Below are 14,052 nucleotides of genomic sequence, written 5' to 3'. Positions count from 1 at the left end.
GTTCGACCGGAAAAAAAAAAAAAAAAAAAAAAAAAAAAACAGGGCTCCATTGAATCAAAACTCACCACTTCCACCAGTGCCCCATACTTCACAGGCACAAAGAGAAAAGCAGATCTCAGGACCAAAATACTAAAACCAGCCTACCCTGTACTGATTATGTGTTTCTCTCAATTATTTTTAAATTTTTACCAAATAATCCGGGATCAAAATTCTCTATGTAGGGCTGGGGATTTAGCTCAGGGGCATAAGTGCCTGCCTGGCAAGTGCTAGGTCATGAGTTTGATCCTCGGAACAAAAAAACAAAACAAACAAACAAAAAAACAGCATAAAACTAATGTACTTTTACAATTATGCAGAGGAGGACATGTTACCAAAAAAAAAAAATATATAATATGTAAGAAAACATTTCGGCCTGACAGCTATTTACTCTGCAGCTCTTTGTCTTATTCATAAAAAACTAGTCATATAAACAACCTGATGTTTTCAGGACTTTACCAAATTATTCAGCATATTTCAGTATCTCCATTTCTTAAGTGCCTTATAATTATTGCTTGATTTATTAGAGGACAGTGGTTGAATCAAGAACAAGAACTGATATTTCTGTACCAGGAAGAGGTGATTCCTATTAAAGCATATGTCATGAAAAGCTTAAGAAAGTACACAAGACCTCCCTGTTCACTTAACTCTGAACTTTTATTTGTGGAACCATGCTGAGGTCTTTTTATAACCTAACAAAGACGTAATTTCCAAGTTAGTGTTCGGATTGGCGAATAACCCAGATACATTCTGTTCTATTTGCGAACACACGTGATTTTGGCATTTCAGAGTTTTCAGAAACAGAAACGTGTCAAGAATTCACAGATGTGGACCCTGCAACACATGCCTGTAACCCCGGTTAGTCAGGGGCCTGAGGCGATAGTCCTGGGAGATCAGGACCAGCCTGGACAGTTCAGCAAGATTTTGTCCTGAAAAATGTAAAGGCTCCGTGACAGAGCCCTGGGTTTCATTCCTGGTACTGTGCTCCCAACCCCAAAGAAGTTAAGAGCTGAATCTAGTTATACTGCACAGCTTATCACTAACACAGGTGGGGGAAAGAAAGATAGTTTCTCTTGCTTTCTCCATTTAGAGGATATACATATACACATGAGAATGTAAGCAACACATTAGCGTGTATGTGATGTAGCCTAAAAAACAATTATCACAGTAAATTAGAAAAAAAGGTAAAAACATAAATATCATTCAAAGATAGCAAGAAAGAAGACCACAGAAACATTGTATTGTAATCCTATCAATTTTATGTTTTAAATCTAGCTCTACTGTGATCAGTTATAGTGAGCAATTACTTTATTAACTAAAATAACTCAGAATTAAGTAGAGATGAGAGACATAACTCTTAAATACTCTTAATCTCACGTTTGTGTTCATGAATGTAACATACGTGTATCTTATCAGTTTTCCAAGGAATTTATACATTTATCTGTTCTTTTTAAAATTAACCAGTCAAACATAGGGCAGCATTTATTTATTTATTGAGAAAGGGTCTCACCATGTAGTTCAAGCTGGCCTTGAACTCACTATAAAGACAGGCTGGCTTCAAACACAGCGATCCTTCTGCCCACTGTTCCCTTCCCCCCTGCAATATGGTGTGTGCCACCACAAATAGTTTAATTTTTTTTTATTTTAATAAAATGTAGTATATATATATGTATATATACACACAATTTTTTGGTATTTTTGAGAAAAGGTCTCACTCTGTGGCCTGGTCTAACCTCAAACTCCTGGGTGCTGGGATTGTAGGTGTACACAATCGTGCCTGGCTACAAGTACATTCTTTACGCAGTAAAAGACCCAGATTTATTTAGAGGTTTGAAATAAAGCGTGTACCACAAAATTCAGAAAGCGCTGTAACGATCTTGGCTCCGTGAGAACAGGCGCAAACAGGGTCTGGCAGAGACAGCTGAACCGGGCACTGACCTCCTGCTGGTAGCCTAAGATCCGAACAATGCCCTGCTCCAGATCCTTTTCTCGCTGCAAGTACAGTGCTTATTAAATGGCCCATTTCTAGGCAAAGTCCGCCTGGGTTGCTGGCCTTGGTGCTTTTCCCTCCGAGACTTCTGTTTCTGCAACACTTTTCTTTTTCTCAGGCTTCCGGTTGTGAGAAGTCTCAGGGCACATTCTTCATCCAGTTTAAAAAACGTTTGTGTGGAAAAAAATGGATCAATTTAATAGCGGTGCTAGAAATCTAGTGTGATGTCACACGCGTATAATCCCCGCACTGCACGGGGAGGCTGAAGCAGGAGGGTCACCAGTTAGCGCCCCGTTTGAGCAACTCACTGACTTAGTGAGATCATGTCTCATGGTGTAAACAGTTTCTGTAAAAGGACTTGAAATGAGGTAAGTGTGAAAGCCTTGGATTCAATCCCCAGTGCCTTAAAATAAATTACAAATGCAAAACCAAAATCACCACCAAATCACTGATAACCAAGATTTCCCTACCAAACAATAACAAAGGGAAGAACGAATATAGTCCCCATTGTTGAATGATTAGTCATTAAGTTAGGGGGTGGGCTGCGTACTTGTGTCATTTTAGCTAATTCTCCTAAAACCCAGTGAAAAGTGAGCACTAATGATATCCCTGCTTTTACGTATGGGACATTGTGCAGAGAGATAAAGATTAATGTCAGATTAATCAGTCAGAAATAGGTCCAAGAACTTCTGATTAGAACTTCTAAACTGTGTAATATGCCTTAAAATTTGGTCAAATGAAGTAATTTGGCTATTCTTAATGTTAAAGAACTTGAGGAATTTGGAATTCTAGCACTAGTTCTAAACTAGAGATTAAAGCAACCATTTATCTCTATTTTCTAGGCTTTATGGGTAGGGCAAGGATTTAATTACTAATTTCAGCTTCAAAATTATAAATGTCAATAAGTTTTGGTAGAAGGAGAAATTCAAAACTCAAATATTATCACTTATGTTTAAATCATCATTGGGCTTTTATTGAAACAATGGAATAATAGATATAATTTATTTAGGACTTATTATTTTGAGTCAGGACCTGTGCATTTTACACACAGTAATTAAATTTTCAATAATGGCTATAATTACACCATTCTACAGATACAAAAAGTTCAAAGGCTAAGCAATTTCCTGCAACTTCATACCGAGATTAGAACCTACATATATATGACTATGAAAACCATAATAATAATCTCTTACTAATAAGAGTTTATTATTTTGTTTGTAAAAGTCTAACAAACCAACCAATAAATAAAAGGTTAGAATGCCCTCTCCACAGAGACTTTGCAGTGTGGAATTCTGTATGTGATGGCTCTGGCCAAGATCTGGTCCAGTAGGTTATTAGATGCTTGCACAGATATGAAGAGGCCTCAGGGTATCCTGGGCCTTCGTGAAAAGTCAGATATCTGGAGTAAACACCATGCAGTGTTGCGCATTTTTCCAGCCTAACATTCACTGAAAGGCAGGGAGGGCAGCACGGAGCCAGCGCGGACACTGCCTTGTTCCATTCTTTGCAGGCTCGTGGATTCCAAAGTAGCCTTACATGCTCACCAGAGACGTTGGTGGTTAACTGTTGGCCAAGCAGCCTGCTTATGATGAAAGTGGGCTTCCAGGCCTCAACAAGTTTTCTTTCACGGCAGGTGCCCTGGGGAGAAAGGAGAGGTTCTCGGTGTGGCCGCATTGTTTGAGCCTACTGTGCAGGTGCACGGCTAGGAAACAATGGACTCCATTGACAGTGGTGCTGGCCCGGCCCATGCCAAAGCCAACACCTACCGCTGTGGGCAGGTACGGAAGTCAATGGGGAGGCATAACCAGGTCGAGGTTCATGATTGAAATGGTTTCCTGCTTCTCTCCACTGACAAAGTGAACTTTGGCCACACAAGAGAGCAAACACCCCACAGTGCTTCCAAGACTTGGTCTGCAAGTCCAGACACACAGCTCTAAAATCTGATAGTATGATAGATGCGTCTATTTTAGCATCTTCCACTAATGGAAAACTCTCCCATCTTGAATGTGGACAATTATATGTACTTTTAAAAGAAAAATATAAAAGAAAATATATTTTAAAAGAAAATATACCTTAAGGGTTGCCTTTCTTGCAAAAAAGAAAAAAAAGAGTCTTAGAAAAAGATTCATTTAAATATTATAATTCATTTTCTAGAGGGAATATAGTTTAGAGGGTTAAAATACATCATGGGATTTAAAAGTAATCCTTACTGATTTCACATGACTAGACTTCATCTTTAGTTCTGACTTTTTAAAAACTGGTGGTGCTGAGGATTGAATCCATGACTTTTCTCTGAGCTATATCCCAAGCAATTTTTAGTTGTTTTGAAACAGAGTCTTATAAGTTGTCCACATTGGTCTCAAACTTGGAATCTTTCCATCTCAGCCTCTTAAGCTGGGACTACAGGAATGCACCACCACACTCAGTTTAGGACTGACTTCTGCAAACCAAAATCTCACAAGTAAAAATCTCACAAGCAGGGATAAACAAATAGAAAATCAGGTAGGAAGGGACCAAAGAATGTAACTAATTTGTGCTTTGAAACATTTTTGAGAAAAGACAATTCATTTACTCAAGCAGTCAGTTATGAAACACCTGTGAATCCCATAAAACATGAGCTTCCAATTTTTGCAGTGTTTTCAGGATTCTTGAATTCCATCTTGTGGAAGCTAATTTGTCGCTAAGCAGAGACCAAGGTGACCATTTTTATTTGCACAGAGTAGTTTCTTGACAATAATTGGTGCCAGCATCATGATTTGCATGAGAGACACAATAGTAAGTTCTTCCTTGGCTCAGGTCAGGTCCTCTGATGCCCTTTCAACATTTCCTGGTTGACTAGAATCTGAGAACGACTCTACTTCCGGTGAAATCAGTGAGGACATCAATGGAAAGAGCCAGACTTCCTAGGTGAATCACTGAAACACTCCAAGCTTCACAATCCTCATTTATAAAATGAGGACAATTAGACCTATTTTATAGCCTTTGGGGTGGGGGAATTAATTGAGATTATACTTAAAAATCCCTTAATGGACCAGAGTACCTGATACATAATAGGCCTCAAGGGTGCTATTCCTTGTGAGTGGTTTGGATATGTCGCTTCGCTCAGCCTTAGTAAAGCTGGATCTATGGATGGCCCTCTGAATTAAGGCCAAGCTAAAAGCTCCCAAAGAATCTGCCATGTAAAATTCCAGAGTATGATACATGCAGATGAGCATTGGTTTATTAAAATCTGGCTCCAATCCATGTTCCAGCTTTTAAGTACACCTTCCTCAGGCTTTATTTTACCTAATAGTATATTACTTTTCTTTCCTCAACAGGGGCAAAGGAGGATGGGGAGGGGATTCTCCTTTCCACATTCCAAAATCACCATTATTCTTAAGTCTCTGCCAAGGGAACAGGCTTGTCATTGTTTTGGGGAGACTTGAAACCAGCTCCAGAGCTTGATTCAGCTCAAGGATGTGTGGTCAGTCACCAAGCAGAGATTTAGTCAGGATGTCACATCGGCTATGAAAAAGGGTGTCCCTGGGAGCATGTGACAGATCCATACTGGCTTCCAGAGAGCCCTTCCTTCAGACATGGGGTTGAGGAAACTCTAGGAAGTCCCTCTGGTCACTCGCTCCCTGCAGTAGGATTTTGATCACTCTTGAGGAGGCGCCTGAGAATCAGCCTGCAGAGCTGTGCCCCTCAGAGCCCTCTGCCAGGGGGTGGCATGGAGAGCAGTAAAGAACTTAGCCCCACCTCAGGAATTCTGCAGGCTCAGTCCAAAACTTCCTAAGAAGTAGGCTGCCCAATTCTTAGCTTAACTTGAATGGCAGACACTGGCTGTATCCTTGGAGCCAAGGAACAAAGGCTTTTTCTCTGGCTAGGATTATAATGAATAGAGAATACTGCTCAGCACAGAGTAAAATTTAACTGCTGTTTCTTTACTGCTTTTCCTTATTACACTTTGGCCTCAGCAGACAGACTTCCTCTTCTCCTTTGCATCCATCCTCACCACCTCCCTGACAGGTTTCTGAAGTGGACACCATGAAACTGGAGATCATCAGTTCATTGCCTTTGACTTGGTAACCTTCCCATGGCCTGATTAAACCTTGTACGAGTTAAAGGAGTTTGCTTGGCAGAAGCAAATAGGAGGAGCATGTCTTATAGGGGAGAAAGAAAGTCAAGTTTATATGTGGACTTGCCTTGGCCTGACCTGACCTGTGGGCAGGCCATCCCTCTTCCTTCTGTGCTGCCCTCCTCCATAGTTGGGGCTTTGTGCTTCAGGTTCTCAAAATGCTGTCTTCAGCCCAGCTCCCCCTCACTGTCGGTGCAGGGAGGCACTCAAGTATGAGAGCCTGAATCACCACCGCCCTCTCTTCTCCATCCTTTCCACTGTCCCAGAAATGTTTTCTCTTAGGTTAGACTTAATTTAACTTCAAGATGGGAAAAAAGAAATTCTATAGGAGGTACGAATCAAGGTAAAAGTATGGCATAGTCAGGGCTATAGAGTCAGATTTCCAGCCTTGTTATTTTGAGCAAGTTACCTAATAGCTTTGAGCTTCAATATCTCCATTTCCAGGGAAAAAGCAAAGCTGTTTTAGAAATGATATATGAAAAGCACCTAACTTACTGCCATGTAGCATGGCATCGGTAAGACCGTATTTTTGGACTGGTCTATCTTTACCTGGCACTGGTTCCACGAAGGCTGTGGTGGCTACGGGAACGGGGACTGTTAGGAGTTGTTGCTATCCCAGCTGCATTTCCTTCCTCAGTAGCTTAATGTCCTACGGTGACCTCTAAGGAGATCTGGCGGCAGGATAAGGGTGAAGGGAAAGGAGCAAATGGGATGAGTTGGTCTGCCTTGTTTGCACCCAACACCAAATGGTAGCTGGCTTGGTCACCGAGGGGTGCAGGGATTTTATTCACAGGAGAAGACCAGATGTTCATTGGCCCAGAGACTTTGGAGAATGAACAGAATTGGTTGCTCCCTGCTGAGGCTGGAGACTTCCTCACCAAGGGGTTGCCATGTTCCTGGTGACTCCAGATTCTACTGGCCACTGTTTACTTTTTATGGCAGTGGTCACAGTCACAGCTGTACATTGGAGTCTCCTGGGGGAGTGGGCCTGGCTAGTTTACAACTTGCAGGTGATGCCATGTTTAATCAGAGCTCAGAATCCTCTTCCAGTGGCAGCTGGAGCCCATTCGAGCTTCTTTCTCCCTCTGTTAAGCTTGGATTTGGGGCTGGATTCTCCCTTGGTGGGTTCCAAGTAACCACTGAAGTGTAAGGTAATTATTCATGTTGCGTAAATGTGGGCCATAGTTTTAAACTTTGTATTTATTTATGTTAAGAGATATATCTTCTTTATTCCAACAAGTATAGTCTAATGTGTTATGGTCATGTTGGCCAAATTTTGTGTTCCTAGTCTTCCAGTTAAATTTTAAAAGGCAGAGGAAGAATGATCATTGAAATTTCTTTCCTAGATAATATCAGAGAGTAATCTAGGGGGTGGAAACATATCTTTTTCAAAAGACAGAAGCTCTGCAATCCTGCACACTTGTGACTAGAAGCCTGAACGCCAATGGTTGGCCAAATTCCTATTCTCATTCAACAATCCAGCTGTGACATTCCCAAAGCTTTAGAAAGCTGAGTTTTCTACAGAGCTAATGTGCAAGGAAAACTGAACTTGACAACATTGTTAAAACTTTATCTAGAAAGCTGATCTGGAAGAATAGGGCCACCACCATTGTCAAATATTGAACTTTGTCATGTGGAAGAAAGACATAACTGCTAAGGATTAAGTGATCACAACAAGGAAAGATTAGAAATTGCAAGATGCAGTCCCACTATGTAGGAGAAAAACTCATTTCTTGACTGAGGATGGAACTGATGACAACACACTATCCCATTTTTTGATCAATAAAATTAAAGACTCAAAGTCAGAATAGGAGCATTCATTGAGGAGAATATGAATTACTGGTTACCACATACATTCACCTGTCCAGCCAAAATGCATTATACACCAACACCAGTGAAGACAGCACATGATAGGAGAACAAATTCAATCCACATCTTAAAGTGTCTCATGTGAACATGAAACTGTAGAAGAGCTTTAGTTATGGTAAGATGTTTAGTTGACCTTATTATGAAGACACAAGAAAAGACTAGGAAAGCCAACGCTCAGTAGTGTTTAGTAACTTGCTCAGAACCTCACAGTTACTGAGTGGCAGAAGTAGCATTTCAATCAAGATCTGTCTCAGCCCTGCTTATTACAGCTCCATCCTGGTCGGAGGACTTCACCGAATTAAGAAAAGACAACTGTGTCTGTGGTAGTGGGGACAGAACCTAAGACCTTGTGCAAGCTAAGTAAATCTCTGCCACCCAGGTCCTGTCCCAATGCCCTTCCAGGCCCATTTTTGCATGTTTGTTTCTTTATGTAATGTTTGTACTATATTTTCAAAAATTTATCATAAGTAAAAGCATTTCATGTGATGTGCAGGTTAATTAGCTATAGTGAGCCCTTAAACAGCATGTATGTATTTGAAAACATCATGTTGTACCTGAAAAATGCATGCGATTGTTATTTGTCAACTAAACTCATCAAAATGAGAGGAACTCGACATACATATTTTGGGATATGATTTATGATGTTTGATCTAAGCATCAAGGAAACTTTTCAAAAGAGCCGATAGACATTTTATAGCAGGGAAGGCCGCCCACTAGATGTATCTTCCAAATGAGCCCATTAAAGACAATTAAATAACAGATCAAGGAAATCTTGGTCTGTTAGATTAGTATTTGGTTGAATCCTCATTCAAATTCTCAGCTTGTCTAAGCAGCACAATCTCTACCCTAACCATATGTGCCAGGGGTGCTTGTGGGCAACGCAAGCCACATCTTCTTCAGTCACATCAAGGGGATCCCAGGCATTTCCAAGTCCTGGTTCTTTATTTCTCAGATGATGACCTGCAGCAAGGCGTGTGTGTATTCCCTAATGCAGCAGCAGCTTCTCCATGGTCTAGATGGAATTAAATGAGATAACACAAGTCAACTGCCTGCATCTTGTTCTTTTATTTCTCTTTTTGTGCTTCCTGTTGAGGACTCAATAGTAAATCACAGAGAGCTGTTTCTCTTTCAAAAATATTACTCAAGTATAGCCAGAAACAATTTAGAACATTCCTTTTTTTGCTGATATCCTTTTCTAACTCCCCTGTGGCTGGAACATGTTGTCAGATCCCTCAGATGTCCCAGTGTTGCAGGTGAATCATTAGAGGTTGGAGCTGAAACTCACCAATATGTTGGCTAAGCTCTAGGACCTCTCTGTCCTCACAGCTCATGACACCACTTCTAGACTCCGACTTGCCTTAGCTTCCTGCGGTTTAAATGAGTTAGTACTTGGAAAATGTCTGGACAATGTCAACGTGTCATGAATATGCAATAAATATTGATCATTACAGACGTTAGCATAAGACAGAGACCTGGAAATTTGCCCAAAATTTCTCTTCATCAATGTCCCAAATTATGTACAATGAATTTTTGAGTATTCAGTATCCTAAAGTAGTAGATAATGGAGACTTCTTACAAATCAGTGATCTAAACCTCACTGGGATTTCACACATTGGGTAGAGACTACTAGTAAGACAGTAAGAAGGCGGGTCCAATTTTTTTTGATGTGAAGAATTATTTTTAGAGTTCTGTAATTCTATAACTAGTATTTCATGAAATATTTTGTGAGGGACTCACAAAACTAGTAGACATCTAAATCATTGTGAGTTAAAAGATGATTTTATTCATTTATTTTTATTTTAAATAGAAAAATGAAACAAAATTACAAAGCAAGATACTAGAAGAGTGACAATGGCTAATATATTGCGTATTGTTATCTTTAGTTACTCAGAGTATAAGACATAGGCATTTCATTGTTCAAACAATACTAAGAGAAATATATTGCTTTTCCCTTCCATCTTTTCTCCTTTCACCCATCCCAGTTTCTCTTCCCTTTTGAATAGTTTCTTCCCATTTTACAATATCTATTGTACATTTTGGGTCTTATTTATTCTTTCAGGTTCTCACATGAGGGAGACAACATGATGTTTACACATGTGAATCTGGTTTATTTCACTTATGGGTGATAGAATTGTGGGGATGCGGCTGAAAAGATAAGAAGTATGAAATATAAATGACCTTTATTTTGAGAATGCGGGGAGAGACACCCCGATCCCCTGGGGTGCGGCATCCCCCCCCCCACCATTGGCGATCTCTCCATGGAACTCGTGGAGTGGAGGCATACATGTAGCTTAGGTTTGGGGTGGAGCCTGAGGGGTCATTAGGGATGCACAGGTAGCCCATTGGTATTCTTTTGGCACCAGAGGTAAATTCCTAGGGGTGGGGGAGATAGAGTCACAGGTAAGTTCCTAGGGATGGGGAAGATGGAGCTCCTTGGTTTTGCCTCTAAGGCTTTACTGGCTACAGCGTCCTGTCTGGGACAAAATCCTTTCAATAAGTATGGTCTCCAGGTGCATCCATTTGCCTGTAAGACTCTCTGGTTTATTCTTCTTTATGTCTGAGTACTGCTCCATTGTACAAGAAGATCACATCTTTCATTTGGACTGCTCCCAAGATTTAGCTATTAAAAATTGTGATGTTATACATATGGGTACACATATATTGCTATGGTGTGATGTTTTTAATTCTTCTGGGAAGATACTCAGAAGGGGAATAGCTGGATCCAATGTGACTTCTAATCCTAGTTAATTGATGAATCTCCCCATTGATTTCCACAGTGGCTACACCAGTCTACACTCTCACCAACAGTGGAGAAGGGTTCATTTTCCCCAGAGCCCTGCCAGCATTTGCTATTGGTTGATTTCTTGATAATAGCCATTCTTTCCAGAGTGAGATGGAATCTCAGTGTTGAAAAACTGGTTTATTAACTTAATTCCTATTGAAACCATGCTAAAGGTTTACCCAGGTCTTCCACCTGCATTGACCTCCCTTCTATCAAGAACTTGCAGGATTCTGGAGATTCACATCTGTTGGAATGATTCAATTTGGGCGTTGAAGAGGTGAAATAAGGGCATGTGGCCTGAGAGATGTCGAGGAGTTGACCTTTAAGCACTGGGCCCTTAAGAACAGGTAATAATTTGCTATCTAGGGGAGAAGGGAAGGATGTTACAGACAATGGTAGAAAGTGTTGCGTGACTGGAGTGAGGAAGTGTCTTGTGATGTAGGAGGACTGAGCTGCCTGTGGACATTTCCACCAGATACACAAGGTACATGAAGGCAGTGGATAGGGAGATCCCCTGTCAACTTTAGACTCCAAAGCTGTTTTATTGGATTTTTAGAACAGCTGTGGCTATGCCCTAAAATTTGGACTTGGAGCCTTCAGATATGAGGAACAAGCCCAGGTTTGGAGAAATTGAGGAAATCATAATTTAGAAAAGTGAAGAAATCGTGTGGCATAGTACAGCACTTAAGCTTGACTGTCTCTGTTGTAGTGATTTTTGTCCCCACCTCACTTCTCTGTACTGAGTTTCATCAATGCCCTTGTTTTTTCCAAGTTAAGAGTCTTTAGATTCATTGGAAGATCATGAGGGGACCCTCAAACTACTTCAATAAGCTCACATAAAGTATGCATTGACTATGTTGTTAGCACAAATTTTCTTGCCAAGGCCACAGGACCATTGCTTTATTTATGACTGTTTGGTAAATGTCATTACCATTGGTAAAGTCTTCCTCTCACGGTATGGAAGTTACAGGTGTGGGCTTTGGAGGAAGAGTCTCTGCCCCGGCAGTGACCTACTTGTGGGCTATGTGATTTGGGTTAATTTACCTCTTTAAGCCTTACTTTCCTTGGTTAATCACTAGGCTAAATTTTATATCTAGTTCTTATTTTCATACTTACAATGTGGCCTACCTAGAGAAATTAGAAATGTTGTCAAGTGAACCATAACATTTTAGCCACCCATCAGCTTCCCTGGCCACTACTGGCCCTGCCTATTTGGGATCCCTGGGGAGGGTGTCTAAAAAGGCTTCTAGGTCAGAGGGCAATGTTCCCAGCTGGCCACTGTCTGCTGATGGCTCTATTCTCAAGCTTCTGTGATCCAGTTGATCTGCTTTTGCCAGTGCCTTGCTGAACAGATTTCCTGAGGCTGGAGAGGGCAGAGGCCAGAGGGAAACTCACTCAGTTCCATCTCCCACCCAGCTCATTAGTCAACTTCAGGACTTCAAAAGATGTACACTGCCTAAGTTTGCTGCGCTCTCTAGCTGACACATATATAAATGTATTCATTGCACACTTCTTGTGCTTTGGTTTGGCTTTGGAAGCCCTAATGGATACTTGGTGGCTTTGTGTTTTTAGTCTAGACTGCCTAAGAGAACTGATGCAAACTGATCCGTAGATTCGGATATCATTTAATGTTACAATCATGTGGCAGGTCTAAAAATGATCTCAAAGTTAGTGGTGTGCCCTAAGTGACCTTTTCACATGCAATAAGTCCCTTTTGAAAATGGTTTTCATTTTACCCCTCTTTAATTGAGTGGACTCAAGATTATAGAATCATTGACAACACATATCCAGGACTGTTTCTTGTCCAGTGCTGGGCAAACAGAAAATAATTCTCTTTGGATAACTGCCCATGTACTTTACTGTTCATATGCACTTTCCAAACATTCAGAGCTGGAAAAACATAAAAAAAGTCAGGAAATCTCTCCTGAACAAGCTTTCTTGGGCAGAGTTTTGGCAGATAATGCTTCCTGTTACATAGGAAATGCTTTTAAGCTTAGCTTCATTTATAGCACTTTGGCTTGCCCAGTGTCTAAGCTATGAATTTTGTTTGCTGGCTTGTAACAGATACTAAAAAGCCACACAAACAACCTCAACAACAAAATAGTGACTTGAAAACATTAAGGGCTTATTTTCTGTCAGTTAGTAACTCATGTTTCTAGAATTTCCTGGAGACCGATGTGTATATGCTCAGCTTCTCGTATTATTAGCTATAATTTTTCTTATCAAAATGGCTAGGAAGGAAAAAGCAAATAAAAAATGAAATAAAAAACAAAATCAAACTCCACGCTTTAACGTCAACATAAAACTGAGAAATAAGATTTTTTTCTTATAAACATTTTTTCTGTTCAAAAGTTGCCTTCCTAACCATCAGGCAGGTCCTGTTTAGGTAAGCATTTGGCTTTTTTTTTTTTTTTTTTTTTTGGCAGGGGGCGGGGGGAGGGTGTATTTGGCATATGAAAGATGTTTTTAAAAATAGTCTCAGACTGAAAGTAAAAAGGAAAGAAAGAAAAATACAGTGAAAGAAAGAGGAAAGAGAGGGAGGCGGGAAGGGAAGAAGGACGGAAGGAAACTGGTGTTGGATTAAAGCCTGGAATTCAGGGACACCACTGAAAACCAGATCCTGCAGGACACACAAAGTGAACAGGAGTCCTTTCCATGGGAGCAACTGTCACAGGCATTCCCGGGTCCTTATGAGCCAGCCAAGAAGTAGCCCCATCTCCTCCCAGTCCTATCCAGCCCTTTCATCCTCATCCGTTTTGTCCTAGAACTTCACACCTGCTTGTCCTGTCCTGTTCACCAACACCACTACCACTAGCGTAAGTTCCTCCCAGGCCAGGACCTGGTCTAGCACTCGGTTCTGTCACCCTGGTGCATGCAGCAGTTTCTGGCACATAACAAAGGGAATGAAAAAGAATTATGTGATGGTCTGAGCCTCTGCGGGAAGGAGTGAGACTGGAGGGGATACAGGCCAGTCTTGCGTAGTGCAGGGCTCGTGAGGCAAAATGCTGTTACTCCAACACTTAATTAGATATTTTTATTAAGTGTCCAAGCCTCCTTCATTTAATGGGTGTTTTACTCCTTTTATCTTAAGAAAGATGGCAGAAGTTTGTGTCTTTTGGCTTTGATCACATTATTTCTGGGTTTTGTTACTTAATAAGGCAGAAGTTTAAATTAACATCATTCTCCATTGCCTGTTTGGGGGTTAGCTGTACAGTATGGAGTGGGTTTTGGCAATTTTTCAATGAAGGAAAGAAAAGG

This window comes from Cavia porcellus, unplaced genomic scaffold (assembly GCF_034190915.1).
Source record: "Cavia porcellus strain 051 isolate PalLab524CR breed Dunkin Hartley unplaced genomic scaffold, mCavPor4.1 scaffold_1, whole genome shotgun sequence".
Lineage (NCBI taxonomy): Eukaryota > Metazoa > Chordata > Mammalia > Rodentia > Caviidae > Cavia > Cavia porcellus.
This window is presented reverse-complemented; position numbering follows the sequence as displayed.